At 46.5% G+C, this 18,200-nt stretch overlaps 81 non-coding genes across 81 annotated transcripts; all 81 read left to right on the top strand.

Annotated features, from left to right (window-relative positions):
- The first annotated feature begins 11 nt into the window (after positions 1 to 11).
- LOC148963338 (5S ribosomal RNA) lies at positions 12 to 130 on the top strand. Its single transcript, XR_016151568.1, has one exon. It is a non-coding gene; the product is annotated as a 5S ribosomal RNA (ribosomal RNA).
- A 92-nt stretch (positions 131 to 222) lies between these two features.
- On the top strand, positions 223 to 341 carry LOC148963337 (5S ribosomal RNA). The gene has a single exon (XR_016151567.1). It is a non-coding gene; the product is annotated as a 5S ribosomal RNA (ribosomal RNA).
- Positions 342 to 433: 92 nt separating this feature from the next.
- LOC148963336 (5S ribosomal RNA) lies at positions 434 to 552 on the top strand. The gene has a single exon (XR_016151566.1). It is a non-coding gene; the product is annotated as a 5S ribosomal RNA (ribosomal RNA).
- A 92-nt stretch (positions 553 to 644) lies between these two features.
- On the top strand, positions 645 to 763 carry LOC148963335 (5S ribosomal RNA). The gene has a single exon (XR_016151565.1). It is a non-coding gene; the product is annotated as a 5S ribosomal RNA (ribosomal RNA).
- A 169-nt stretch (positions 764 to 932) lies between these two features.
- On the top strand, positions 933 to 1,051 carry LOC148963334 (5S ribosomal RNA). Its single transcript, XR_016151564.1, has one exon. It is a non-coding gene; the product is annotated as a 5S ribosomal RNA (ribosomal RNA).
- Positions 1,052 to 1,143: 92 nt separating this feature from the next.
- LOC148963333 (5S ribosomal RNA) lies at positions 1,144 to 1,262 on the top strand. Its single transcript, XR_016151563.1, has one exon. It is a non-coding gene; the product is annotated as a 5S ribosomal RNA (ribosomal RNA).
- A 92-nt stretch (positions 1,263 to 1,354) lies between these two features.
- LOC148963332 (5S ribosomal RNA) lies at positions 1,355 to 1,473 on the top strand. Its single transcript, XR_016151562.1, has one exon. It is a non-coding gene; the product is annotated as a 5S ribosomal RNA (ribosomal RNA).
- A 92-nt stretch (positions 1,474 to 1,565) lies between these two features.
- LOC148963331 (5S ribosomal RNA) lies at positions 1,566 to 1,684 on the top strand. Its single transcript, XR_016151561.1, has one exon. It is a non-coding gene; the product is annotated as a 5S ribosomal RNA (ribosomal RNA).
- Positions 1,685 to 1,776: 92 nt separating this feature from the next.
- Positions 1,777 to 1,895, top strand: LOC148963330 (5S ribosomal RNA). The gene has a single exon (XR_016151560.1). It is a non-coding gene; the product is annotated as a 5S ribosomal RNA (ribosomal RNA).
- A 92-nt stretch (positions 1,896 to 1,987) lies between these two features.
- On the top strand, positions 1,988 to 2,106 carry LOC148963329 (5S ribosomal RNA). The gene has a single exon (XR_016151558.1). It is a non-coding gene; the product is annotated as a 5S ribosomal RNA (ribosomal RNA).
- Positions 2,107 to 2,198: 92 nt separating this feature from the next.
- LOC148963328 (5S ribosomal RNA) lies at positions 2,199 to 2,317 on the top strand. Its single transcript, XR_016151557.1, has one exon. It is a non-coding gene; the product is annotated as a 5S ribosomal RNA (ribosomal RNA).
- Positions 2,318 to 2,409: 92 nt separating this feature from the next.
- LOC148963327 (5S ribosomal RNA) lies at positions 2,410 to 2,528 on the top strand. Its single transcript, XR_016151556.1, has one exon. It is a non-coding gene; the product is annotated as a 5S ribosomal RNA (ribosomal RNA).
- Positions 2,529 to 2,696: 168 nt separating this feature from the next.
- LOC148963326 (5S ribosomal RNA) lies at positions 2,697 to 2,815 on the top strand. The gene has a single exon (XR_016151555.1). It is a non-coding gene; the product is annotated as a 5S ribosomal RNA (ribosomal RNA).
- A 92-nt stretch (positions 2,816 to 2,907) lies between these two features.
- Positions 2,908 to 3,026, top strand: LOC148963325 (5S ribosomal RNA). The gene has a single exon (XR_016151554.1). It is a non-coding gene; the product is annotated as a 5S ribosomal RNA (ribosomal RNA).
- Positions 3,027 to 3,118: 92 nt separating this feature from the next.
- On the top strand, positions 3,119 to 3,237 carry LOC148963324 (5S ribosomal RNA). The gene has a single exon (XR_016151553.1). It is a non-coding gene; the product is annotated as a 5S ribosomal RNA (ribosomal RNA).
- Positions 3,238 to 3,409: 172 nt separating this feature from the next.
- Positions 3,410 to 3,528, top strand: LOC148963323 (5S ribosomal RNA). The gene has a single exon (XR_016151552.1). It is a non-coding gene; the product is annotated as a 5S ribosomal RNA (ribosomal RNA).
- Positions 3,529 to 3,620: 92 nt separating this feature from the next.
- Positions 3,621 to 3,739, top strand: LOC148963322 (5S ribosomal RNA). Its single transcript, XR_016151551.1, has one exon. It is a non-coding gene; the product is annotated as a 5S ribosomal RNA (ribosomal RNA).
- Positions 3,740 to 3,831: 92 nt separating this feature from the next.
- Positions 3,832 to 3,950, top strand: LOC148963321 (5S ribosomal RNA). Its single transcript, XR_016151550.1, has one exon. It is a non-coding gene; the product is annotated as a 5S ribosomal RNA (ribosomal RNA).
- A 92-nt stretch (positions 3,951 to 4,042) lies between these two features.
- LOC148963320 (5S ribosomal RNA) lies at positions 4,043 to 4,161 on the top strand. The gene has a single exon (XR_016151549.1). It is a non-coding gene; the product is annotated as a 5S ribosomal RNA (ribosomal RNA).
- A 168-nt stretch (positions 4,162 to 4,329) lies between these two features.
- LOC148963319 (5S ribosomal RNA) lies at positions 4,330 to 4,448 on the top strand. Its single transcript, XR_016151547.1, has one exon. It is a non-coding gene; the product is annotated as a 5S ribosomal RNA (ribosomal RNA).
- A 92-nt stretch (positions 4,449 to 4,540) lies between these two features.
- Positions 4,541 to 4,659, top strand: LOC148963318 (5S ribosomal RNA). Its single transcript, XR_016151546.1, has one exon. It is a non-coding gene; the product is annotated as a 5S ribosomal RNA (ribosomal RNA).
- Positions 4,660 to 4,751: 92 nt separating this feature from the next.
- Positions 4,752 to 4,870, top strand: LOC148963317 (5S ribosomal RNA). The gene has a single exon (XR_016151545.1). It is a non-coding gene; the product is annotated as a 5S ribosomal RNA (ribosomal RNA).
- A 173-nt stretch (positions 4,871 to 5,043) lies between these two features.
- Positions 5,044 to 5,162, top strand: LOC148963316 (5S ribosomal RNA). Its single transcript, XR_016151544.1, has one exon. It is a non-coding gene; the product is annotated as a 5S ribosomal RNA (ribosomal RNA).
- A 92-nt stretch (positions 5,163 to 5,254) lies between these two features.
- LOC148963315 (5S ribosomal RNA) lies at positions 5,255 to 5,373 on the top strand. The gene has a single exon (XR_016151543.1). It is a non-coding gene; the product is annotated as a 5S ribosomal RNA (ribosomal RNA).
- Positions 5,374 to 5,465: 92 nt separating this feature from the next.
- Positions 5,466 to 5,584, top strand: LOC148963314 (5S ribosomal RNA). Its single transcript, XR_016153162.1, has one exon. It is a non-coding gene; the product is annotated as a 5S ribosomal RNA (ribosomal RNA).
- A 92-nt stretch (positions 5,585 to 5,676) lies between these two features.
- Positions 5,677 to 5,795, top strand: LOC148963313 (5S ribosomal RNA). The gene has a single exon (XR_016151542.1). It is a non-coding gene; the product is annotated as a 5S ribosomal RNA (ribosomal RNA).
- A 167-nt stretch (positions 5,796 to 5,962) lies between these two features.
- Positions 5,963 to 6,081, top strand: LOC148963312 (5S ribosomal RNA). The gene has a single exon (XR_016151541.1). It is a non-coding gene; the product is annotated as a 5S ribosomal RNA (ribosomal RNA).
- Positions 6,082 to 6,173: 92 nt separating this feature from the next.
- Positions 6,174 to 6,292, top strand: LOC148963311 (5S ribosomal RNA). The gene has a single exon (XR_016153412.1). It is a non-coding gene; the product is annotated as a 5S ribosomal RNA (ribosomal RNA).
- A 92-nt stretch (positions 6,293 to 6,384) lies between these two features.
- On the top strand, positions 6,385 to 6,503 carry LOC148963310 (5S ribosomal RNA). The gene has a single exon (XR_016151540.1). It is a non-coding gene; the product is annotated as a 5S ribosomal RNA (ribosomal RNA).
- Positions 6,504 to 6,595: 92 nt separating this feature from the next.
- Positions 6,596 to 6,714, top strand: LOC148963309 (5S ribosomal RNA). The gene has a single exon (XR_016151539.1). It is a non-coding gene; the product is annotated as a 5S ribosomal RNA (ribosomal RNA).
- A 167-nt stretch (positions 6,715 to 6,881) lies between these two features.
- Positions 6,882 to 7,000, top strand: LOC148963308 (5S ribosomal RNA). The gene has a single exon (XR_016151538.1). It is a non-coding gene; the product is annotated as a 5S ribosomal RNA (ribosomal RNA).
- Positions 7,001 to 7,092: 92 nt separating this feature from the next.
- On the top strand, positions 7,093 to 7,211 carry LOC148963307 (5S ribosomal RNA). Its single transcript, XR_016151536.1, has one exon. It is a non-coding gene; the product is annotated as a 5S ribosomal RNA (ribosomal RNA).
- A 92-nt stretch (positions 7,212 to 7,303) lies between these two features.
- Positions 7,304 to 7,422, top strand: LOC148963306 (5S ribosomal RNA). The gene has a single exon (XR_016151535.1). It is a non-coding gene; the product is annotated as a 5S ribosomal RNA (ribosomal RNA).
- Positions 7,423 to 7,514: 92 nt separating this feature from the next.
- On the top strand, positions 7,515 to 7,633 carry LOC148963305 (5S ribosomal RNA). The gene has a single exon (XR_016151534.1). It is a non-coding gene; the product is annotated as a 5S ribosomal RNA (ribosomal RNA).
- Positions 7,634 to 7,725: 92 nt separating this feature from the next.
- Positions 7,726 to 7,844, top strand: LOC148963304 (5S ribosomal RNA). Its single transcript, XR_016151533.1, has one exon. It is a non-coding gene; the product is annotated as a 5S ribosomal RNA (ribosomal RNA).
- A 92-nt stretch (positions 7,845 to 7,936) lies between these two features.
- LOC148963303 (5S ribosomal RNA) lies at positions 7,937 to 8,055 on the top strand. The gene has a single exon (XR_016151532.1). It is a non-coding gene; the product is annotated as a 5S ribosomal RNA (ribosomal RNA).
- Positions 8,056 to 8,147: 92 nt separating this feature from the next.
- Positions 8,148 to 8,266, top strand: LOC148963302 (5S ribosomal RNA). The gene has a single exon (XR_016151531.1). It is a non-coding gene; the product is annotated as a 5S ribosomal RNA (ribosomal RNA).
- A 92-nt stretch (positions 8,267 to 8,358) lies between these two features.
- Positions 8,359 to 8,477, top strand: LOC148963301 (5S ribosomal RNA). Its single transcript, XR_016151530.1, has one exon. It is a non-coding gene; the product is annotated as a 5S ribosomal RNA (ribosomal RNA).
- A 92-nt stretch (positions 8,478 to 8,569) lies between these two features.
- Positions 8,570 to 8,688, top strand: LOC148963300 (5S ribosomal RNA). The gene has a single exon (XR_016151529.1). It is a non-coding gene; the product is annotated as a 5S ribosomal RNA (ribosomal RNA).
- Positions 8,689 to 8,857: 169 nt separating this feature from the next.
- LOC148963299 (5S ribosomal RNA) lies at positions 8,858 to 8,976 on the top strand. The gene has a single exon (XR_016151528.1). It is a non-coding gene; the product is annotated as a 5S ribosomal RNA (ribosomal RNA).
- Positions 8,977 to 9,068: 92 nt separating this feature from the next.
- On the top strand, positions 9,069 to 9,187 carry LOC148963298 (5S ribosomal RNA). Its single transcript, XR_016151527.1, has one exon. It is a non-coding gene; the product is annotated as a 5S ribosomal RNA (ribosomal RNA).
- A 92-nt stretch (positions 9,188 to 9,279) lies between these two features.
- On the top strand, positions 9,280 to 9,398 carry LOC148963297 (5S ribosomal RNA). Its single transcript, XR_016151525.1, has one exon. It is a non-coding gene; the product is annotated as a 5S ribosomal RNA (ribosomal RNA).
- A 92-nt stretch (positions 9,399 to 9,490) lies between these two features.
- On the top strand, positions 9,491 to 9,609 carry LOC148963296 (5S ribosomal RNA). The gene has a single exon (XR_016151524.1). It is a non-coding gene; the product is annotated as a 5S ribosomal RNA (ribosomal RNA).
- A 92-nt stretch (positions 9,610 to 9,701) lies between these two features.
- On the top strand, positions 9,702 to 9,820 carry LOC148963295 (5S ribosomal RNA). Its single transcript, XR_016151523.1, has one exon. It is a non-coding gene; the product is annotated as a 5S ribosomal RNA (ribosomal RNA).
- A 92-nt stretch (positions 9,821 to 9,912) lies between these two features.
- Positions 9,913 to 10,031, top strand: LOC148963294 (5S ribosomal RNA). Its single transcript, XR_016151522.1, has one exon. It is a non-coding gene; the product is annotated as a 5S ribosomal RNA (ribosomal RNA).
- A 92-nt stretch (positions 10,032 to 10,123) lies between these two features.
- On the top strand, positions 10,124 to 10,242 carry LOC148963293 (5S ribosomal RNA). Its single transcript, XR_016151521.1, has one exon. It is a non-coding gene; the product is annotated as a 5S ribosomal RNA (ribosomal RNA).
- A 169-nt stretch (positions 10,243 to 10,411) lies between these two features.
- On the top strand, positions 10,412 to 10,530 carry LOC148963292 (5S ribosomal RNA). Its single transcript, XR_016151519.1, has one exon. It is a non-coding gene; the product is annotated as a 5S ribosomal RNA (ribosomal RNA).
- A 92-nt stretch (positions 10,531 to 10,622) lies between these two features.
- On the top strand, positions 10,623 to 10,741 carry LOC148963291 (5S ribosomal RNA). The gene has a single exon (XR_016151518.1). It is a non-coding gene; the product is annotated as a 5S ribosomal RNA (ribosomal RNA).
- A 92-nt stretch (positions 10,742 to 10,833) lies between these two features.
- Positions 10,834 to 10,952, top strand: LOC148963290 (5S ribosomal RNA). The gene has a single exon (XR_016151517.1). It is a non-coding gene; the product is annotated as a 5S ribosomal RNA (ribosomal RNA).
- A 92-nt stretch (positions 10,953 to 11,044) lies between these two features.
- LOC148963289 (5S ribosomal RNA) lies at positions 11,045 to 11,163 on the top strand. Its single transcript, XR_016151516.1, has one exon. It is a non-coding gene; the product is annotated as a 5S ribosomal RNA (ribosomal RNA).
- A 92-nt stretch (positions 11,164 to 11,255) lies between these two features.
- On the top strand, positions 11,256 to 11,374 carry LOC148963288 (5S ribosomal RNA). Its single transcript, XR_016151515.1, has one exon. It is a non-coding gene; the product is annotated as a 5S ribosomal RNA (ribosomal RNA).
- Positions 11,375 to 11,466: 92 nt separating this feature from the next.
- On the top strand, positions 11,467 to 11,585 carry LOC148963287 (5S ribosomal RNA). Its single transcript, XR_016151513.1, has one exon. It is a non-coding gene; the product is annotated as a 5S ribosomal RNA (ribosomal RNA).
- Positions 11,586 to 11,677: 92 nt separating this feature from the next.
- LOC148963286 (5S ribosomal RNA) lies at positions 11,678 to 11,796 on the top strand. The gene has a single exon (XR_016151512.1). It is a non-coding gene; the product is annotated as a 5S ribosomal RNA (ribosomal RNA).
- A 92-nt stretch (positions 11,797 to 11,888) lies between these two features.
- On the top strand, positions 11,889 to 12,007 carry LOC148963285 (5S ribosomal RNA). The gene has a single exon (XR_016151511.1). It is a non-coding gene; the product is annotated as a 5S ribosomal RNA (ribosomal RNA).
- A 168-nt stretch (positions 12,008 to 12,175) lies between these two features.
- Positions 12,176 to 12,294, top strand: LOC148963284 (5S ribosomal RNA). Its single transcript, XR_016151510.1, has one exon. It is a non-coding gene; the product is annotated as a 5S ribosomal RNA (ribosomal RNA).
- Positions 12,295 to 12,386: 92 nt separating this feature from the next.
- Positions 12,387 to 12,505, top strand: LOC148963283 (5S ribosomal RNA). Its single transcript, XR_016151509.1, has one exon. It is a non-coding gene; the product is annotated as a 5S ribosomal RNA (ribosomal RNA).
- Positions 12,506 to 12,597: 92 nt separating this feature from the next.
- On the top strand, positions 12,598 to 12,716 carry LOC148963282 (5S ribosomal RNA). The gene has a single exon (XR_016151508.1). It is a non-coding gene; the product is annotated as a 5S ribosomal RNA (ribosomal RNA).
- A 172-nt stretch (positions 12,717 to 12,888) lies between these two features.
- On the top strand, positions 12,889 to 13,007 carry LOC148963281 (5S ribosomal RNA). The gene has a single exon (XR_016151507.1). It is a non-coding gene; the product is annotated as a 5S ribosomal RNA (ribosomal RNA).
- Positions 13,008 to 13,099: 92 nt separating this feature from the next.
- LOC148963280 (5S ribosomal RNA) lies at positions 13,100 to 13,218 on the top strand. The gene has a single exon (XR_016151506.1). It is a non-coding gene; the product is annotated as a 5S ribosomal RNA (ribosomal RNA).
- Positions 13,219 to 13,310: 92 nt separating this feature from the next.
- On the top strand, positions 13,311 to 13,429 carry LOC148963279 (5S ribosomal RNA). Its single transcript, XR_016151505.1, has one exon. It is a non-coding gene; the product is annotated as a 5S ribosomal RNA (ribosomal RNA).
- Positions 13,430 to 13,521: 92 nt separating this feature from the next.
- LOC148963278 (5S ribosomal RNA) lies at positions 13,522 to 13,640 on the top strand. Its single transcript, XR_016151504.1, has one exon. It is a non-coding gene; the product is annotated as a 5S ribosomal RNA (ribosomal RNA).
- A 92-nt stretch (positions 13,641 to 13,732) lies between these two features.
- LOC148963277 (5S ribosomal RNA) lies at positions 13,733 to 13,851 on the top strand. The gene has a single exon (XR_016151502.1). It is a non-coding gene; the product is annotated as a 5S ribosomal RNA (ribosomal RNA).
- A 92-nt stretch (positions 13,852 to 13,943) lies between these two features.
- LOC148963276 (5S ribosomal RNA) lies at positions 13,944 to 14,062 on the top strand. The gene has a single exon (XR_016151501.1). It is a non-coding gene; the product is annotated as a 5S ribosomal RNA (ribosomal RNA).
- Positions 14,063 to 14,230: 168 nt separating this feature from the next.
- Positions 14,231 to 14,349, top strand: LOC148963275 (5S ribosomal RNA). Its single transcript, XR_016151500.1, has one exon. It is a non-coding gene; the product is annotated as a 5S ribosomal RNA (ribosomal RNA).
- A 92-nt stretch (positions 14,350 to 14,441) lies between these two features.
- On the top strand, positions 14,442 to 14,560 carry LOC148963274 (5S ribosomal RNA). Its single transcript, XR_016151499.1, has one exon. It is a non-coding gene; the product is annotated as a 5S ribosomal RNA (ribosomal RNA).
- A 92-nt stretch (positions 14,561 to 14,652) lies between these two features.
- On the top strand, positions 14,653 to 14,771 carry LOC148963273 (5S ribosomal RNA). The gene has a single exon (XR_016151498.1). It is a non-coding gene; the product is annotated as a 5S ribosomal RNA (ribosomal RNA).
- Positions 14,772 to 14,863: 92 nt separating this feature from the next.
- LOC148963272 (5S ribosomal RNA) lies at positions 14,864 to 14,982 on the top strand. Its single transcript, XR_016151497.1, has one exon. It is a non-coding gene; the product is annotated as a 5S ribosomal RNA (ribosomal RNA).
- Positions 14,983 to 15,074: 92 nt separating this feature from the next.
- Positions 15,075 to 15,193, top strand: LOC148963271 (5S ribosomal RNA). The gene has a single exon (XR_016151496.1). It is a non-coding gene; the product is annotated as a 5S ribosomal RNA (ribosomal RNA).
- Positions 15,194 to 15,285: 92 nt separating this feature from the next.
- Positions 15,286 to 15,404, top strand: LOC148963270 (5S ribosomal RNA). The gene has a single exon (XR_016151495.1). It is a non-coding gene; the product is annotated as a 5S ribosomal RNA (ribosomal RNA).
- A 92-nt stretch (positions 15,405 to 15,496) lies between these two features.
- LOC148963269 (5S ribosomal RNA) lies at positions 15,497 to 15,615 on the top strand. The gene has a single exon (XR_016151494.1). It is a non-coding gene; the product is annotated as a 5S ribosomal RNA (ribosomal RNA).
- A 169-nt stretch (positions 15,616 to 15,784) lies between these two features.
- On the top strand, positions 15,785 to 15,903 carry LOC148963268 (5S ribosomal RNA). The gene has a single exon (XR_016151493.1). It is a non-coding gene; the product is annotated as a 5S ribosomal RNA (ribosomal RNA).
- Positions 15,904 to 15,995: 92 nt separating this feature from the next.
- Positions 15,996 to 16,114, top strand: LOC148963267 (5S ribosomal RNA). The gene has a single exon (XR_016151491.1). It is a non-coding gene; the product is annotated as a 5S ribosomal RNA (ribosomal RNA).
- Positions 16,115 to 16,206: 92 nt separating this feature from the next.
- On the top strand, positions 16,207 to 16,325 carry LOC148963266 (5S ribosomal RNA). The gene has a single exon (XR_016151490.1). It is a non-coding gene; the product is annotated as a 5S ribosomal RNA (ribosomal RNA).
- A 92-nt stretch (positions 16,326 to 16,417) lies between these two features.
- On the top strand, positions 16,418 to 16,536 carry LOC148963265 (5S ribosomal RNA). The gene has a single exon (XR_016151489.1). It is a non-coding gene; the product is annotated as a 5S ribosomal RNA (ribosomal RNA).
- Positions 16,537 to 16,628: 92 nt separating this feature from the next.
- On the top strand, positions 16,629 to 16,747 carry LOC148963264 (5S ribosomal RNA). The gene has a single exon (XR_016151488.1). It is a non-coding gene; the product is annotated as a 5S ribosomal RNA (ribosomal RNA).
- A 92-nt stretch (positions 16,748 to 16,839) lies between these two features.
- On the top strand, positions 16,840 to 16,958 carry LOC148963263 (5S ribosomal RNA). The gene has a single exon (XR_016151487.1). It is a non-coding gene; the product is annotated as a 5S ribosomal RNA (ribosomal RNA).
- A 92-nt stretch (positions 16,959 to 17,050) lies between these two features.
- LOC148963262 (5S ribosomal RNA) lies at positions 17,051 to 17,169 on the top strand. Its single transcript, XR_016151486.1, has one exon. It is a non-coding gene; the product is annotated as a 5S ribosomal RNA (ribosomal RNA).
- A 92-nt stretch (positions 17,170 to 17,261) lies between these two features.
- On the top strand, positions 17,262 to 17,380 carry LOC148963261 (5S ribosomal RNA). The gene has a single exon (XR_016151485.1). It is a non-coding gene; the product is annotated as a 5S ribosomal RNA (ribosomal RNA).
- A 169-nt stretch (positions 17,381 to 17,549) lies between these two features.
- LOC148963260 (5S ribosomal RNA) lies at positions 17,550 to 17,668 on the top strand. Its single transcript, XR_016151484.1, has one exon. It is a non-coding gene; the product is annotated as a 5S ribosomal RNA (ribosomal RNA).
- A 92-nt stretch (positions 17,669 to 17,760) lies between these two features.
- On the top strand, positions 17,761 to 17,879 carry LOC148963259 (5S ribosomal RNA). Its single transcript, XR_016151483.1, has one exon. It is a non-coding gene; the product is annotated as a 5S ribosomal RNA (ribosomal RNA).
- A 92-nt stretch (positions 17,880 to 17,971) lies between these two features.
- On the top strand, positions 17,972 to 18,090 carry LOC148963258 (5S ribosomal RNA). Its single transcript, XR_016151482.1, has one exon. It is a non-coding gene; the product is annotated as a 5S ribosomal RNA (ribosomal RNA).
- The last annotated feature ends 110 nt before the right edge of the window (positions 18,091 to 18,200 follow it).

Here is an 18,200-nt window from a genome sequence, read left to right as displayed (position 1 = left end):
CAGCAGATTTTGCTTACGGCCATACCACCTTGAGAACGCCCGAACTCGTCTGATCTCGGAAGCTAAGCAGGGTCGGGCCTGGTTAGTACTTGGATGGGAGACCGCCTGGGAATACCAGGTGCTGTAAGCTTTATTGTTGGATGGGAGACCTAGTAAGCTTTATATGGTTTACTACCCTAATGTTCTAACCATTCAAATAGCCCAATTTTGGCAGCAGATTTTGCTTACGGCCATACCACCTTGAGAACGCCCGAACTCGTCTGATCTCGGAAGCTAAGCAGGGTCGGGCCTGGTTAGTACTTGGATGGGAGACCGCCTGGGAATACCAGGTGCTGTAAGCTTTATTGTTGGATGGGAGACCTAGTAAGCTTTATATGGTTTACTACCCTAATGTTCTAACCATTCAAATAGCCCAATTTTGGCAGCAGATTTTGCTTACGGCCATACCACCTTGAGAACGCCCGAACTCGTCTGATCTCGGAAGCTAAGCAGGGTCGGGCCTGGTTAGTACTTGGATGGGAGACCGCCTGGGAATACCAGGTGCTGTAAGCTTTATTGTTGGATGGGAGACCTAGTAAGCTTTATATGGTTTACTACCCTAATGTTCTAACCATTCAAATAGCCCAATTTTGGCAGCAGATTTTGCTTACGGCCATACCACCTTGAGAACGCCCGAACTCGTCTGATCTCGGAAGCTAAGCAGGGTCGGGCCTGGTTAGTACTTGGATGGGAGACCGCCTGGGAATACCAGGTGCTGTAAGCTTTATTGTTTAAAAAAAAAAAAAAAAAAAGAGTCAATGAAATGGTTCAAAAATCCTAAATTGTCTTTTTTCCCCCTCAAAATGCCTGAAATCGTCTCTGAGTTTCTTCAGAAAGCCTGAAAGAGTCTCTTTTTTTTTTCTTCAAATAGCCCAATTTTGGCAGCAGATTTCGCTTACGGCCATACCACCTTGAGAACGCCCGAACTCGTCTGATCTCGGAAGCTAAGCAGGGTCGGGCCTGGTTAGTACTTGGATGGGAGACCGCCTGGGAATACCAGGTGCTGTAAGCTTTATTGTTGGATGGGAGACCTAGTAAGCTTTATATGGTTTACTACCCTAATGTTCTAACCATTCAAATAGCCCAATTTTGGCAGCAGATTTGGCTTACGGCCATACCACCTTGAGAACGCCCGAACTCGTCTGATCTCGGAAGCTAAGCAGGGTCGGGCCTGGTTAGTACTTGGATGGGAGACCGCCTGGGAATACCAGGTGCTGTAAGCTTTATTGTTGGATGGGAGACCTAGTAAGCTTTATATGGTTTACTACCCTAATGTTCTAACCATTCAAAAAGCCCAATTTTGGCAGCAGATTTTGCTTACGGCCATACCACCTTGAGAACGCCCGAACTCGTCTGATCTCGGAAGCTAAGCAGGGTCGGGCCTGGTTAGTACTTGGATGGGAGACCGCCTGGGAATACCAGGTGCTGTAAGCTTTATTGTTGGATGGGAGACCTAGTAAGCTTTATATGGTTTACTACCCTAATGTTCTAACCATTCAAATAGCCCAATTTTGGCAGCAGATTTCGCTTACGGCCATACCACCTTGAGAACGCCCGAACTCGTCTGATCTCGGAAGCTAAGCAGGGTCGGGCCTGGTTAGTACTTGGATGGGAGACCGCCTGGGAATACCAGGTGCTGTAAGCTTTATTGTTGGATGGGAGACCTGGTAAGCTTTATATGGTTTACTACCCTAATGTTCTAACCATTCAAATAGCCCAATTTTGGCAGCAGATTTTGCTTACGGCCATACCACCTTGAGAACGCCCGAACTCGTCTGATCTCGGAAGCTAAGCAGGGTCGGGCCTGGTTAGTACTTGGATGGGAGACCGCCTGGGAATACCAGGTGCTGTAAGCTTTATTGTTGGATGGGAGACCTAGTAAGCTTTATATGGTTTACTACCCTAATGTTCTAACCATTCAAATAGCCCAATTTTGGCAGCAGATTTTGCTTACGGCCATACCACCTTGAGAACGCCCGAACTCGTCTGATCTCGGAAGCTAAGCAGGGTCGGGCCTGGTTAGTACTTGGATGGGAGACCGCCTGGGAATACCAGGTGCTGTAAGCTTTATTGTTGGATGGGAGACCTAGTAAGCTTTATATGGTTTACTACCCTAATGTTCTAACCATTCAAATAGCCCAATTTTGGCAGCAGATTTTGCTTACGGCCATACCACCTTGAGAACGCCCGAACTCGTCTGATCTCGGAAGCTAAGCAGGGTCGGGCCTGGTTAGTACTTGGATGGGAGACCGCCTGGGAATACCAGGTGCTGTAAGCTTTATTGTTGGATGGGAGACCTAGTAAGCTTTATATGGTTTACTACCCTAATGTTCTAACCATTCAAATAGCCCAATTTTGGCAGCAGATTTTGCTTACGGCCATACCACCTTGAGAACGCCCGAACTCGTCTGATCTCGGAAGCTAAGCAGGGTCGGGCCTGGTTAGTACTTGGATGGGAGACCGCCTGGGAATACCAGGTGCTGTAAGCTTTATTGTTTAAAAAAAAAAAAAAAAAAGAGTCAATGAAATGGTTCAAAAATCCTAAATTGTCTTTTTTCCCCCTCAAAATGCCTGAAATCGTCTCTGAGTTTCTTCAGAAAGCCTGAAAGAGTCTCTTTTTTTTTTCTTCAAATAGCCCAATTTTGGCAGCAGATTTCGCTTACGGCCATACCACCTTGAGAACGCCCGAACTCGTCTGATCTCGGAAGCTAAGCAGGGTCGGGCCTGGTTAGTACTTGGATGGGAGACCGCCTGGGAATACCAGGTGCTGTAAGCTTTATTGTTGGATGGGAGACCTAGTAAGCTTTATATGGTTTACTACCCTAATGTTCTAACCATTCAAATAGCCCAATTTTGGCAGCAGATTTGGCTTACGGCCATACCACCTTGAGAACGCCCGAACTCGTCTGATCTCGGAAGCTAAGCAGGGTCGGGCCTGGTTAGTACTTGGATGGGAGACCGCCTGGGAATACCAGGTGCTGTAAGCTTTATTGTTGGATGGGAGACCTAGTAAGCTTTATATGGTTTACTACCCTAATGTTCTAACCATTCAAAAAGCCCAATTTTGGCAGCAGATTTTGCTTACGGCCATACCACCTTGAGAACGCCCGAACTCGTCTGATCTCGGAAGCTAAGCAGGGTCGGGCCTGGTTAGTACTTGGATGGGAGACCGCCTGGGAATACCAGGTGCTGTAAGCTTTATTGTTTAAAAAAAAAAAAAAAAAAAAAAGAGTCAATGAAATTGTTCAAAAATCCTAAATTGTCTTTTTTCCCCCTCAAAATGCCTGAAATCGTCTCTGAGTTTCTTCAGAAAGCCTGAAAGAGTCTCTTTTTTTTTTCTTCAAATAGCCCAATTTTGGCAGCAGATTTCGCTTACGGCCATACCACCTTGAGAACGCCCGAACTCGTCTGATCTCGGAAGCTAAGCAGGGTCGGGCCTGGTTAGTACTTGGATGGGAGACCGCCTGGGAATACCAGGTGCTGTAAGCTTTATTGTTGGATGGGAGACCTAGTAAGCTTTATATGGTTTACTACCCTAATGTTCTAACCATTCAAATAGCCCAATTTTGGCAGCAGATTTTGCTTACGGCCATACCACCTTGAGAACGCCCGAACTCGTCTGATCTCGGAAGCTAAGCAGGGTCGGGCCTGGTTAGTACTTGGATGGGAGACCGCCTGGGAATACCAGGTGCTGTAAGCTTTATTGTTGGATGGGAGACCTAGTAAGCTTTATATGGTTTACTACCCTAATGTTCTAACCATTCAAATAGCCCAATTTTGGCAGCAGATTTTGCTTACGGCCATACCACCTTGAGAACGCCCGAACTCGTCTGATCTCGGAAGCTAAGCAGGGTCGGGCCTGGTTAGTACTTGGATGGGAGACCGCCTGGGAATACCAGGTGCTGTAAGCTTTATTGTTGGATGGGAGACCTAGTAAGCTTTATATGGTTTACTACCCTAATGTTCTAACCATTCAAATAGCCCAATTTTGGCAGCAGATTTTGCTTACGGCCATACCACCTTGAGAACGCCCGAACTCGTCTGATCTCGGAAGCTAAGCAGGGTCGGGCCTGGTTAGTACTTGGATGGGAGACCGCCTGGGAATACCAGGTGCTGTAAGCTTTATTGTTTAAAAAAAAAAAAAAAAAAGAGTCAATGAAATGGTTCAAAAATCCTAAATTGTCTTTTTTCCCCCTCAAAATGCCTGAAATCGTCTCTGAGTTTCTTCAGAAAGCCTGAAAGAGTCTCTTTTTTTTTTCTTCAAATAGCCCAATTTTGGCAGCAGATTTCGCTTACGGCCATACCACCTTGAGAACGCCCGAACTCGTCTGATCTCGGAAGCTAAGCAGGGTCGGGCCTGGTTAGTACTTGGATGGGAGACCGCCTGGGAATACCAGGTGCTGTAAGCTTTATTGTTGGATGGGAGACCTAGTAAGCTTTATATGGTTTACTACCCTAATGTTCTAACCATTCAAATAGCCCAATTTTGGCAGCAGATTTGGCTTACGGCCATACCACCTTGAGAACGCCCGAACTCGTCTGATCTCGGAAGCTAAGCAGGGTCGGGCCTGGTTAGTACTTGGATGGGAGACCGCCTGGGAATACCAGGTGCTGTAAGCTTTATTGTTGGATGGGAGACCTAGTAAGCTTTATATGGTTTACTACCCTAATGTTCTAACCATTCAAAAAGCCCAATTTTGGCAGCAGATTTTGCTTACGGCCATACCACCTTGAGAACGCCCGAACTCGTCTGATCTCGGAAGCTAAGCAGGGTCGGGCCTGGTTAGTACTTGGATGGGAGACCGCCTGGGAATACCAGGTGCTGTAAGCTTTATTGTTTAAAAAAAAAAAAAAAAAAAAAAAGAGTCAATGAAATTGTTCAAAAATCCTAAATTGTCTTTTTTCCCCCTCAAAATGCCTGAAATCGTCTCTGAGTTTCTTCAGAAAGCCTGAAAGAGTCTCTTTTTTTTTTCTTCAAATAGCCCAATTTTGGCAGCAGATTTCGCTTACGGCCATACCACCTTGAGAACGCCCGAACTCGTCTGATCTCGGAAGCTAAGCAGGGTCGGGCCTGGTTAGTACTTGGATGGGAGACCGCCTGGGAATACCAGGTGCTGTAAGCTTTATTGTTGGATGGGAGACCTAGTAAGCTTTATATGGTTTACTACCCTAATGTTCTAACCATTCAAATAGCCCAATTTTGGCAGCAGATTTTGCTTACGGCCATACCACCTTGAGAACGCCCGAACTCGTCTGATCTCGGAAGCTAAGCAGGGTCGGGCCTGGTTAGTACTTGGATGGGAGACCGCCTGGGAATACCAGGTGCTGTAAGCTTTATTGTTGGATGGGAGACCTAGTAAGCTTTATATGGTTTACTACCCTAATGTTCTAACCATTCAAATAGCCCAATTTTGGCAGCAGATTTTGCTTACGGCCATACCACCTTGAGAACGCCCGAACTCGTCTGATCTCGGAAGCTAAGCAGGGTCGGGCCTGGTTAGTACTTGGATGGGAGACCGCCTGGGAACACCAGGTGCTGTAAGCTTTATTGTTGGATGGGAGACCTAGTAAGCTTTATATGGTTTACTACCCTAATGTTCTAACCATTCAAATAGCCCAATTTTGGCAGCAGATTTTGCTTACGGCCATACCACCTTGAGAACGCCCGAACTCGTCTGATCTCGGAAGCTAAGCAGGGTCGGGCCTGGTTAGTACTTGGATGGGAGACCGCCTGGGAATACCAGGTGCTGTAAGCTTTATTGTTTAAAAAAAAAAAAAAAAAGAGTCAATGAAATGGTTCAAAAATCCTAAATTGTCTTTTTTCCCCCTCAAAATGCCTGAAATCGTCTCTGAGTTTCTTCAGAAAGCCTGAAAGAGTCTCTTTTTTTTTTCTTCAAATAGCCCAATTTTGGCAGCAGATTTCGCTTACGGCCATACCACCTTGAGAACGCCCGAACTCGTCTGATCTCGGAAGCTAAGCAGGGTCGGGCCTGGTTAGTACTTGGATGGGAGACCGCCTGGGAATACCAGGTGCTGTAAGCTTTATTGTTGGATGGGAGACCTAGTAAGCTTTATATGGTTTACTACCCTAATGTTCTAACCATTCAAATAGCCCAATTTTGGCAGCAGATTTTGCTTACGGCCATACCACCTTGAGAACGCCCGAACTCGTCTGATCTCGGAAGCTAAGCAGGGTCGGGCCTGGTTAGTACTTGGATGGGAGACCGCCTGGGAATACCAGGTCCTGTAAGCTTTATTGTTGGATGGGAGACCTAGTAAGCTTTATATGGTTTACTACCCTAATGTTCTAACCATTCAAATAGCCCAATTTTGGCAGCAGATTTTGCTTACGGCCATACCACCTTGAGAACGCCCGAACTCGTCTGATCTCGGAAGCTAAGCAGGGTCGGGCCTGGTTAGTACTTGGATGGGAGACCGCCTGGGAATACCAGGTGCTGTAAGCTTTATTGTTGGATGGGAGACCTAGTAAGCTTTATATGGTTTACTACCCTAATGTTCTAACCATTCAAATAGCCCAATTTTGGCAGCAGATTTTGCTTACGGCCATACCACCTTGAGAACGCCCGAACTCGTCTGATCTCGGAAGCTAAGCAGGGTCGGGCCTGGTTAGTACTTGGATGGGAGACCGCCTGGGAATACCAGGTGCTGTAAGCTTTATTGTTTAAAAAAAAAAAAAAAAAGAGTCAATGAAATGGTTCAAAAATCCTAAATTGTCTTTTTTCCCCCTCAAAATGCCTGAAATCGTCTCTGAGTTTCTTCAGAAAGCCTGAAAGAGTCTCTTTTTTTTTTCTTCAAATAGCCCAATTTTGGCAGCAGATTTCGCTTACGGCCATACCACCTTGAGAACGCCCGAACTCGTCTGATCTCGGAAGCTAAGCAGGGTCGGGCCTGGTTAGTACTTGGATGGGAGACCGCCTGGGAATACCAGGTGCTGTAAGCTTTATTGTTGGATGGGAGACCTAGTAAGCTTTATATGGTTTACTACCCTAATGTTCTAACCATTCAAATAGCCCAATTTTGGCAGCAGATTTTGCTTACGGCCATACCACCTTGAGAACGCCCGAACTCGTCTGATCTCGGAAGCTAAGCAGGGTCGGGCCTGGTTAGTACTTGGATGGGAGACCGCCTGGGAATACCAGGTGCTGTAAGCTTTATTGTTGGATGGGAGACCTAGTAAGCTTTATATGGTTTACTACCCTAATGTTCTAACCATTCAAAAAGCCCAATTTTGGCAGCAGATTTTGCTTACGGCCATACCACCTTGAGAACGCCCGAACTCGTCTGATCTCGGAAGCTAAGCAGGGTCGGGCCTGGTTAGTACTTGGATGGGAGACCGCCTGGGAATACCAGGTGCTGTAAGCTTTATTGTTGGATGGGAGACCTAGTAAGCTTTATATGGTTTACTACCCTAATGTTCTAACCATTCAAATAGCCCAATTTTGGCAGCAGATTTTGCTTACGGCCATACCACCTTGAGAACGCCCGAACTCGTCTGATCTCGGAAGCTAAGCAGGGTCGGGCCTGGTTAGTACTTGGATGGGAGACCGCCTGGGAATACCAGGTGCTGTAAGCTTTATTGTTGGATGGGAGACCTAGTAAGCTTTATATGGTTTACTACCCTAATGTTCTAACCATTCAAATAGCCCAATTTTGGCAGCAGATTTTGCTTACGGCCATACCACCTTGAGAACGCCCGAACTCGTCTGATCTCGGAAGCTAAGCAGGGTCGGGCCTGGTTAGTACTTGGATGGGAGACCGCCTGGGAATACCAGGTGCTGTAAGCTTTATTGTTGGATGGGAGACCTAGTAAGCTTTATATGGTTTACTACCCTAATGTTCTAACCATTCAAATAGCCCAATTTTGGCAGCAGATTTTGCTTACGGCCATACCACCTTGAGAACGCCCGAACTCGTCTGATCTCGGAAGCTAAGCAGGGTCGGGCCTGGTTAGTACTTGGATGGGAGACCGCCTGGGAATACCAGGTGCTGTAAGCTTTATTGTTGGATGGGAGACCTAGTAAGCTTTATATGGTTTACTACCCTAATGTTCTAACCATTTAAATAGCCCAATTTTGGCAGCAGATTTTGCTTACGGCCATACCACCTTGAGAACGCCCGAACTCGTCTGATCTCGGAAGCTAAGCAGGGTCGGGCCTGGTTAGTACTTGGATGGGAGACCGCCTGGGAATACCAGGTGCTGTAAGCTTTATTGTTGGATGGGAGACCTAGTAAGCTTTATATGGTTTACTACCCTAATGTTCTAACCATTCAAATAGCCCAATTTTGGCAGCAGATTTTGCTTACGGCCATACCACCTTGAGAACGCCCGAACTCGTCTGATCTCGGAAGCTAAGCAGGGTCGGGCCTGGTTAGTACTTGGATGGGAGACCGCCTGGGAATACCAGGTGCTGTAAGCTTTATTGTTGGATGGGAGACCTAGTAAGCTTTATATGGTTTACTACCCTAATGTTCTAACCATTCAAATAGCCCAATTTTGGCAGCAGATTTTGCTTACGGCCATACCACCTTGAGAACGCCCGAACTCGTCTGATCTCGGAAGCTAAGCAGGGTCGGGCCTGGTTAGTACTTGGATGGGAGACCGCCTGGGAATACCAGGTGCTGTAAGCTTTATTGTTTAAAAAAAAAAAAAAAAAAAGAGTCAATGAAATGGTTCAAAAATCCTAAATTGTCTTTTTTCCCCCTCAAAATGCCTGAAATCGTCTCTGAGTTTCTTCAGAAAGCCTGAAAGAGTCTCTTTTTTTTTTCTTCAAATAGCCCAATTTTGGCAGCAGATTTCGCTTACGGCCATACCACCTTGAGAACGCCCGAACTCGTCTGATCTCGGAAGCTAAGCAGGGTCGGGCCTGGTTAGTACTTGGATGGGAGACCGCCTGGGAATACCAGGTGCTGTAAGCTTTATTGTTGGATGGGAGACCTAGTAAGCTTTATATGGTTTACTACCCTAATGTTCTAACCATTCAAATAGCCCAATTTTGGCAGCAGATTTGGCTTACGGCCATACCACCTTGAGAACGCCCGAACTCGTCTGATCTCGGAAGCTAAGCAGGGTCGGGCCTGGTTAGTACTTGGATGGGAGACCGCCTGGGAATACCAGGTGCTGTAAGCTTTATTGTTGGATGGGAGACCTAGTAAGCTTTATATGGTTTACTACCCTAATGTTCTAACCATTCAAATAGCCCAATTTTGGCAGCAGATTTCGCTTACGGCCATACCACCTTGAGAACGCCCGAACTCGTCTGATCTCGGAAGCTAAGCAGGGTCGGGCCTGGTTAGTACTTGGATGGGAGACCGCCTGGGAATACCAGGTGCTGTAAGCTTTATTGTTGGATGGGAGACCTGGTAAGCTTTATATGGTTTACTACCCTAATGTTCTAACCATTCAAATAGCCCAATTTTGGCAGCAGATTTTGCTTACGGCCATACCACCTTGAGAACGCCCGAACTCGTCTGATCTCGGAAGCTAAGCAGGGTCGGGCCTGGTTAGTACTTGGATGGGAGACCGCCTGGGAATACCAGGTGCTGTAAGCTTTATTGTTGGATGGGAGACCTAGTAAGCTTTATATGGTTTACTACCCTAATGTTCTAACCATTCAAATAGCCCAATTTTGGCAGCAGATTTTGCTTACGGCCATACCACCTTGAGAACGCCCGAACTCGTCTGATCTCGGAAGCTAAGCAGGGTCGGGCCTGGTTAGTACTTGGATGGGAGACCGCCTGGGAATACCAGGTGCTGTAAGCTTTATTGTTGGATGGGAGACCTAGTAAGCTTTATATGGTTTACTACCCTAATGTTCTAACCATTCAAATAGCCCAATTTTGGCAGCAGATTTTGCTTACGGCCATACCACCTTGAGAACGCCCGAACTCGTCTGATCTCGGAAGCTAAGCAGGGTCGGGCCTGGTTAGTACTTGGATGGGAGACCGCCTGGGAATACCAGGTGCTGTAAGCTTTATTGTTGGATGGGAGACCTAGTAAGCTTTATATGGTTTACTACCCTAATGTTCTAACCATTCAAATAGCCCAATTTTGGCAGCAGATTTTGCTTACGGCCATACCACCTTGAGAACGCCCGAACTCGTCTGATCTCGGAAGCTAAGCAGGGTCGGGCCTGGTTAGTACTTGGATGGGAGACCGCCTGGGAATACCAGGTGCTGTAAGCTTTATTGTTTAAAAAAAAAAAAAAAAAAAGAGTCAATGAAATGGTTCAAAAATCCTAAATTGTCTTTTTTCCCCCTCAAAATGCCTGAAATCGTCTCTGAGTTTCTTCAGAAAGCCTGAAAGAGTCTCTTTTTTTTTTCTTCAAATAGCCCAATTTTGGCAGCAGATTTCGCTTACGGCCATACCACCTTGAGAACGCCCGAACTCGTCTGATCTCGGAAGCTAAGCAGGGTCGGGCCTGGTTAGTACTTGGATGGGAGACCGCCTGGGAATACCAGGTGCTGTAAGCTTTATTGTTGGATGGGAGACCTAGTAAGCTTTATATGGTTTACTACCCTAATGTTCTAACCATTCAAATAGCCCAATTTTGGCAGCAGATTTGGCTTACGGCCATACCACCTTGAGAACGCCCGAACTCGTCTGATCTCGGAAGCTAAGCAGGGTCGGGCCTGGTTAGTACTTGGATGGGAGACCGCCTGGGAATACCAGGTGCTGTAAGCTTTATTGTTGGATGGGAGACCTAGTAAGCTTTATATGGTTTACTACCCTAATGTTCTAACCATTCAAAAAGCCCAATTTTGGCAGCAGATTTTGCTTACGGCCATACCACCTTGAGAACGCCCGAACTCGTCTGATCTCGGAAGCTAAGCAGGGTCGGGCCTGGTTAGTACTTGGATGGGAGACCGCCTGGGAATACCAGGTGCTGTAAGCTTTATTGTTGGATGGGAGACCTAGTAAGCTTTATATGGTTTACTACCCTAATGTTCTAACCATTCAAATAGCCCAATTTTGGCAGCAGATTTCGCTTACGGCCATACCACCTTGAGAACGCCCGAACTCGTCTGATCTCGGAAGCTAAGCAGGGTCGGGCCTGGTTAGTACTTGGATGGGAGACCGCCTGGGAATACCAGGTGCTGTAAGCTTTATTGTTGGATGGGAGACCTGGTAAGCTTTATATGGTTTACTACCCTAATGTTCTAACCATTCAAATAGCCCAATTTTGGCAGCAGATTTTGCTTACGGCCATACCACCTTGAGAACGCCCGAACTCGTCTGATCTCGGAAGCTAAGCAGGGTCGGGCCTGGTTAGTACTTGGATGGGAGACCGCCTGGGAATACCAGGTGCTGTAAGCTTTATTGTTGGATGGGAGACCTAGTAAGCTTTATATGGTTTACTACCCTAATGTTCTAACCATTCAAATAGCCCAATTTTGGCAGCAGATTTTGCTTACGGCCATACCACCTTGAGAACGCCCGAACTCGTCTGATCTCGGAAGCTAAGCAGGGTCGGGCCTGGTTAGTACTTGGATGGGAGACCGCCTGGGAATACCAGGTGCTGTAAGCTTTATTGTTGGATGGGAGACCTAGTAAGCTTTATATGGTTTACTACCCTAATGTTCTAACCATTCAAATAGCCCAATTTTGGCAGCAGATTTTGCTTACGGCCATACCACCTTGAGAACGCCCGAACTCGTCTGATCTCGGAAGCTAAGCAGGGTCGGGCCTGGTTAGTACTTGGATGGGAGACCGCCTGGGAATACCAGGTGCTGTAAGCTTTATTGTTGGATGGGAGACCTAGTAAGCTTTATATGGTTTACTACCCTAATGTTCTAACCATTCAAATAGCCCAATTTTGGCAGCAGATTTTGCTTACGGCCATACCACCTTGAGAACGCCCGAACTCGTCTGATCTCGGAAGCTAAGCAGGGTCGGGCCTGGTTAGTACTTGGATGGGAGACCGCCTGGGAATACCAGGTGCTGTAAGCTTTATTGTTTAAAAAAAAAAAAAAAAAAGAGTCAATGAAATGGTTCAAAAATCCTAAATTGTCTTTTTTCCCCCTCAAAATGCCTGAAATCGTCTCTGAGTTTCTTCAGAAAGCCTGAAAGAGTCTCTTTTTTTTTTCTTCAAATAGCCCAATTTTGGCAGCAGATTTCGCTTACGGCCATACCACCTTGAGAACGCCCGAACTCGTCTGATCTCGGAAGCTAAGCAGGGTCGGGCCTGGTTAGTACTTGGATGGGAGACCGCCTGGGAATACCAGGTGCTGTAAGCTTTATTGTTGGATGGGAGACCTAGTAAGCTTTATATGGTTTACTACCCTAATGTTCTAACCATTCAAATAGCCCAATTTTGGCAGCAGATTTGGCTTACGGCCATACCACCTTGAGAACGCCCGAACTCGTCTGATCTCGGAAGCTAAGCAGGGTCGGGCCTGGTTAGTACTTGGATGGGAGACCGCCTGGGAATACCAGGTGCTGTAAGCTTTATTGTTGGATGGGAGACCTAGTAAGCTTTATATGGTTTACTACCCTAATGTTCTAACCATTCAAAAAGCCCAATTTTGGCAGCAGATTTTGCTTACGGCCATACCACCTTGAGAACGCCCGAACTCGTCTGATCTCGGAAGCTAAGCAGGGTCGGGCCTGGTTAGTACTTGGATGGGAGACCGCCTGGGAATACCAGGTGCTGTAAGCTTTATTGTTTAAAAAAAAAAAAAAAAAAAAAAGAGTCAATGAAATTGTTCAAAAATCCTAAATTGTCTTTTTTCCCCCTCAAAATGCCTGAAATCGTCTCTGAGTTTCTTCAGAAAGCCTGAAAGAGTCTCTTTTTTTTTTCTTCAAATAGCCCAATTTTGGCAGCAGATTTCGCTTACGGCCATACCACCTTGAGAACGCCCGAACTCGTCTGATCTCGGAAGCTAAGCAGGGTCGGGCCTGGTTAGTACTTGGATGGGAGACCGCCTGGGAATACCAGGTGCTGTAAGCTTTATTGTTGGATGGGAGACCTAGTAAGCTTTATATGGTTTACTACCCTAATGTTCTAACCATTCAAATAGCCCAATTTTGGCAGCAGATTTTGCTTACGGCCATACCACCTTGAGAACGCCCGAACTCGTCTGATCTCGGAAGCTAAGCAGGGTCGGGCCTGGTTAGTACTTGGATGGGAGACCGCCTGGGAATACCAGGTGCTGTAAGCTTTATTGTTGGATGGGAGACCTAGTAAGCTTTATATGGTTTACTACCCTAATGTTCTAACCATTCAAATAGCCCAATTTTGGCAGCAGATTTTGCTTACGGCCATACCACCTTGAGAACGCCCGAACTCGTCTGATCTCGGAAGCTAAGCAGGGTCGGGCCTGGTTAGTACTTGGATGGGAGACCGCCTGGGAATACCAGGTGCTGTAAGCTTTATTGTTGGATGGGAGACCTAGTAAGCTTTATATGGTTTACTACCCTAATGTTCTAACCATTTAAATAGCCCAATTTTGGCAGCAGATTTTGCTTACGGCCATACCACCTTGAGAACGCCCGAACTCGTCTGATCTCGGAAGCTAAGCAGGGTCGGGCCTGGTTAGTACTTGGATGGGAGACCGCCTGGGAATACCAGGTGCTGTAAGCTTTATTGTTGGATGGGAGACCTAGTAAGCTTTATATGGTTTACTACCCTAATGTTCTAACCATTCAAATAGCCCAATTTTGGCAGCAGATTTTGCTTACGGCCATACCACCTTGAGAACGCCCGAACTCGTCTGATCTCGGAAGCTAAGCAGGGTCGGGCCTGGTTAGTACTTGGATGGGAGACCGCCTGGGAATACCAGGTGCTGTAAGCTTTATTGTTGGATGGGAGACCTAGTAAGCTTTATATGGTTTACTACCCTAATGTTCTAACCATTCAAATAGCCCAATTTTGGCAGCAGATTTTGCTTACGGCCATACCACCTTGAGAACGCCCGAACTCGTCTGATCTCGGAAGCTAAGCAGGGTCGGGCCTGGTTAGTACTTGGATGGGAGACCGCCTGGGAATACCAGGTGCTGTAAGCTTTATTGTTTAAAAAAAAAAAAAAAAAAGAGTCAATGAAATGGTTCAAAAATCCTAAATTGTCTTTTTTCCCCCTCAAAATGCCTGAAATCGTCTCTGAGTTTCTTCAGAAAGCCTGAAAGAGTCTCTTTTTTTTTTCTTCAAATAGCCCAATTTTGGCAGCAGATTTCGCTTACGGCCATACCACCTTGAGAACGCCCGAACTCGTCTGATCTCGGAAGCTAAGCAGGGTCGGGCCTGGTTAGTACTTGGATGGGAGACCGCCTGGGAATACCAGGTGCTGTAAGCTTTATTGTTGGATGGGAGACCTAGTAAGCTTTATATGGTTTACTACCCTAATGTTCTAACCATTCAAATAGCCCAATTTTGGCAGCAGATTTGGCTTACGGCCATACCACCTTGAGAACGCCCGAACTCGTCTGATCTCGGAAGCTAAGCAGGGTCGGGCCTGGTTAGTACTTGGATGGGAGACCGCCTGGGAATACCAGGTGCTGTAAGCTTTATTGTTGGATGGGAGACCTAGTAAGCTTTATATGGTTTACTACCCTAATGTTCTAACCATTCAAATAGCCCAATTTTGGCAGCAGATTTCGCTTACGGCCATACCACCTTGAGAACGCCCGAACTCGTCTGATCTCGGAAGCTAAGCAGGGTCGGGCCTGGTTAGTACTTGGATGGGAGACCGCCTGGGAATACCAGGTGCTGTAAGCTTTATTGTTGGATGGGAGACCTGGTAAGCTTTATATGGTTTACTACCCTAATGTTCTAACCATTCAAATAGCCCAATTTTGGCAGCAGATTTTGCTTACGGCCATACCACCTTGAGAACGCCCGAACTCGTCTGATCTCGGAAGCTAAGCAGGGTCGGGCCTGGTTAGTACTTGGATGGGAGACCGCCTGGGAATACCAGGTGCTGTAAGCTTTATTGTTGGATGGGAGACCTAGTAAGCTTTATATGGTTTACTACCCTAATGTTCTAACCATTCAAATAGCCCAATTTTGGCAGCAGATTTTGCTTACGGCCATACCACCTTGAGAACGCCCGAACTCGTCTGATCTCGGAAGCTAAGCAGGGTCGGGCCTGGTTAGTACTTGGATGGGAGACCGCCTGGGAATACCAGGTGCTGTAAGCTTTATTGTTGGATGGGAGACCTAGTAAGCTTTATATGGTTTACTACCCTAATGTTCTAACCATTCAAATAGCCCAATTTTGGCAGCAGATTTTGCTTACGGCCATACCACCTTGAGAACGCCCGAACTCGTCTGATCTCGGAAGCTAAGCAGGGTCGGGCCTGGTTAGTACTTGGATGGGAGACCGCCTGGGAATACCAGGTGCTGTAAGCTTTATTGTTGGATGGGAGACCTAGTAAGCTTTATATGGTTTACTACCCTAATGTTCTAACCATTCAAATAGCCCAATTTTGGCAGCAGATTTTGCTTACGGCCATACCACCTTGAGAACGCCCGAACTCGTCTGATCTCGGAAGCTAAGCAGGGTCGGGCCTGGTTAGTACTTGGATGGGAGACCGCCTGGGAATACCAGGTGCTGTAAGCTTTATTGTTTAAAAAAAAAAAAAAAAAAAGAGTCAATGAAATGGTTCAAAAATCCTAAATTGTCTTTTTTCCCCCTCAAAATGCCTGAAATCGTCTCTGAGTTTCTTCAGAAAGCCTGAAAGAGTCTCTTTTTTTTTTCTTCAAATAGCCCAATTTTGGCAGCAGATTTCGCTTACGGCCATACCACCTTGAGAACGCCCGAACTCGTCTGATCTCGGAAGCTAAGCAGGGTCGGGCCTGGTTAGTACTTGGATGGGAGACCGCCTGGGAATACCAGGTGCTGTAAGCTTTATTGTTGGATGGGAGACCTAGTAAGCTTTATATGGTTTACTACCCTAATGTTCTAACCATTCAAATAGCCCAATTTTGGCAGCAGATTTGGCTTACGGCCATACCACCTTGAGAACGCCCGAACTCGTCTGATCTCGGAAGCTAAGCAGGGTCGGGCCTGGTTAGTACTTGGATGGGAGACCGCCTGGGAATACCAGGTGCTGTAAGCTTTATTGTTGGATGGGAGACCTAGTAAGCTTTATATGGTTTACTACCCTAATGTTCTAACCATTCAAAAAGCCCAATTTTGGCAGCAGATTTTGCTTACGGCCATACCACCTTGAGAACGCCCGAACTCGTCTGATCTCGGAAGCTAAGCAGGGTCGGGCCTGGTTAGTACTTGGATGGGAGACCGCCTGGGAATACCAGGTGCTGTAAGCTTTATTGTTGGATGGGAGACCTAGTAAGCTTTATATGGTTTACTACCCTAATGTTCTAACCATTCAAATAGCCCAATTTTGGCAGCAGATTTCGCTTACGGCCATACCACCTTGAGAACGCCCGAACTCGTCTGATCTCGGAAGCTAAGCAGGGTCGGGCCTGGTTAGTACTTGGATGGGAGACCGCCTGGGAATACCAGGTGCTGTAAGCTTTATTGTTGGATGGGAGACCTGGTAAGCTTTATATGGTTTACTACCCTAATGTTCTAACCATTCAAATAGCCCAATTTTGGCAGCAGATTTTGCTTACGGCCATACCACCTTGAGAACGCCCGAACTCGTCTGATCTCGGAAGCTAAGCAGGGTCGGGCCTGGTTAGTACTTGGATGGGAGACCGCCTGGGAATACCAGGTGCTGTAAGCTTTATTGTTGGATGGGAGACCTAGTAAGCTTTATATGGTTTACTACCCTAATGTTCTAACCATTCAAATAGCCCAATTTTGGCAGCAGATTTTGCTTACGGCCATACCACCTTGAGAACGCCCGAACTCGTCTGATCTCGGAAGCTAAGCAGGGTCGGGCCTGGTTAGTACTTGGATGGGAGACCGCCTGGGAATACCAGGTGCTGTAAGCTTTATTGTTGGATGGGAGACCTAGTAAGCTTTATATGGTTTACTACCCTAATGTTCTAACCATTCAAATAGCCCAATTTTGGCAGCAGATTTTGCTTACGGCCATACCACCTTGAGAACGCCCGAACTCGTCTGATCTCGGAAGCTAAGCAGGGTCGGGCCTGGTTAGTACTTGGATGGGAGACCGCCTGGGAATACCAGGTGCTGTAAGCTTTATTGTTGGATGGGAGACCTAGTAAGCTTTATATGGTTTACTACCCTAATGTTCTAACCATTCAAATAGCCCAATTTTGGCAGCAGATTTTGCTTACGGCCATACCACCTTGAGAACGCCCGAACTCGTCTGATCTCGGAAGCTAAGCAGGGTCGGGCCTGGTTAGTACTTGGATGGGAGACCGCCTGGGAATACCAGGTGCTGTAAGCTTTATTGTTTAAAAAAAAAAAAAAAAAAAGAGTCAATGAAATGGTTCAAAAATCCTAAATTGTCTTTTTTCCCCCTCAAAATGCCTGAAATCGTCTCTGAGTTTCTTCAGAAAGCCTGAAAGAGTCTCTTTTTTTTTTCTTCAAATAGCCCAATTTTGGCAGCAGATTTCGCTTACGGCCATACCACCTTGAGAACGCCCGAACTCGTCTGATCTCGGAAGCTAAGCAGGGTCGGGCCTGGTTAGTACTTGGATGGGAGACCGCCTGGGAATACCAGGTGCTGTAAGCTTTATTGTTGGATGGGAGACCTAGTAAGCTTTATATGGTTTACTACCCTAATGTTCTAACCATTCAAATAGCCCAATTTTGGCAGCAGATTTGGCTTACGGCCATACCACCTTGAGAACGCCCGAACTCGTCTGATCTCGGAAGCTAAGCAGGGTCGGGCCTGGTTAGTACTTGGATGGGAGACCGCCTGGGAATACCAGGTGCTGTAAGCTTTATTGTTGGATGGGAGACCTAGTAAGCTTTATATGGTTTACTACCCTAATGTTCTAACCATTCAAAAAGCCCAATTTTGGCAGCAGATTTTGCTTACGGCCATACCACCTTGAGAACGCCCGAACTCGTCTGATCTCGGAAGCTAAGCAGGGTCGGGCCTGGTTAGTACTTGGATGGGAGACCGCCTGGGAATACCAGGTGCTGTAAGCTTTATTGTTTAAAAAAAAAAAAAAAAAAAAAAAGAGTCAATGAAATTGTTCAAAAATCCTAAATTGTCTTTTTTCCCCCTCAAAATGCCTGAAATCGTCTCTGAGTTTCTT

Source organism: Pimephales promelas, assembly GCF_988280905.1.
Source record: "Pimephales promelas chromosome 3 unlocalized genomic scaffold, fPimPro1.hap1.1 SUPER_3_unloc_1, whole genome shotgun sequence".
Classification (NCBI taxonomy): domain Eukaryota; kingdom Metazoa; phylum Chordata; class Actinopteri; order Cypriniformes; family Leuciscidae; genus Pimephales; species Pimephales promelas.
Note: the sequence above shows the minus strand (reverse complement) of the source record. Positions and strands in the feature narration are given on the sequence as shown.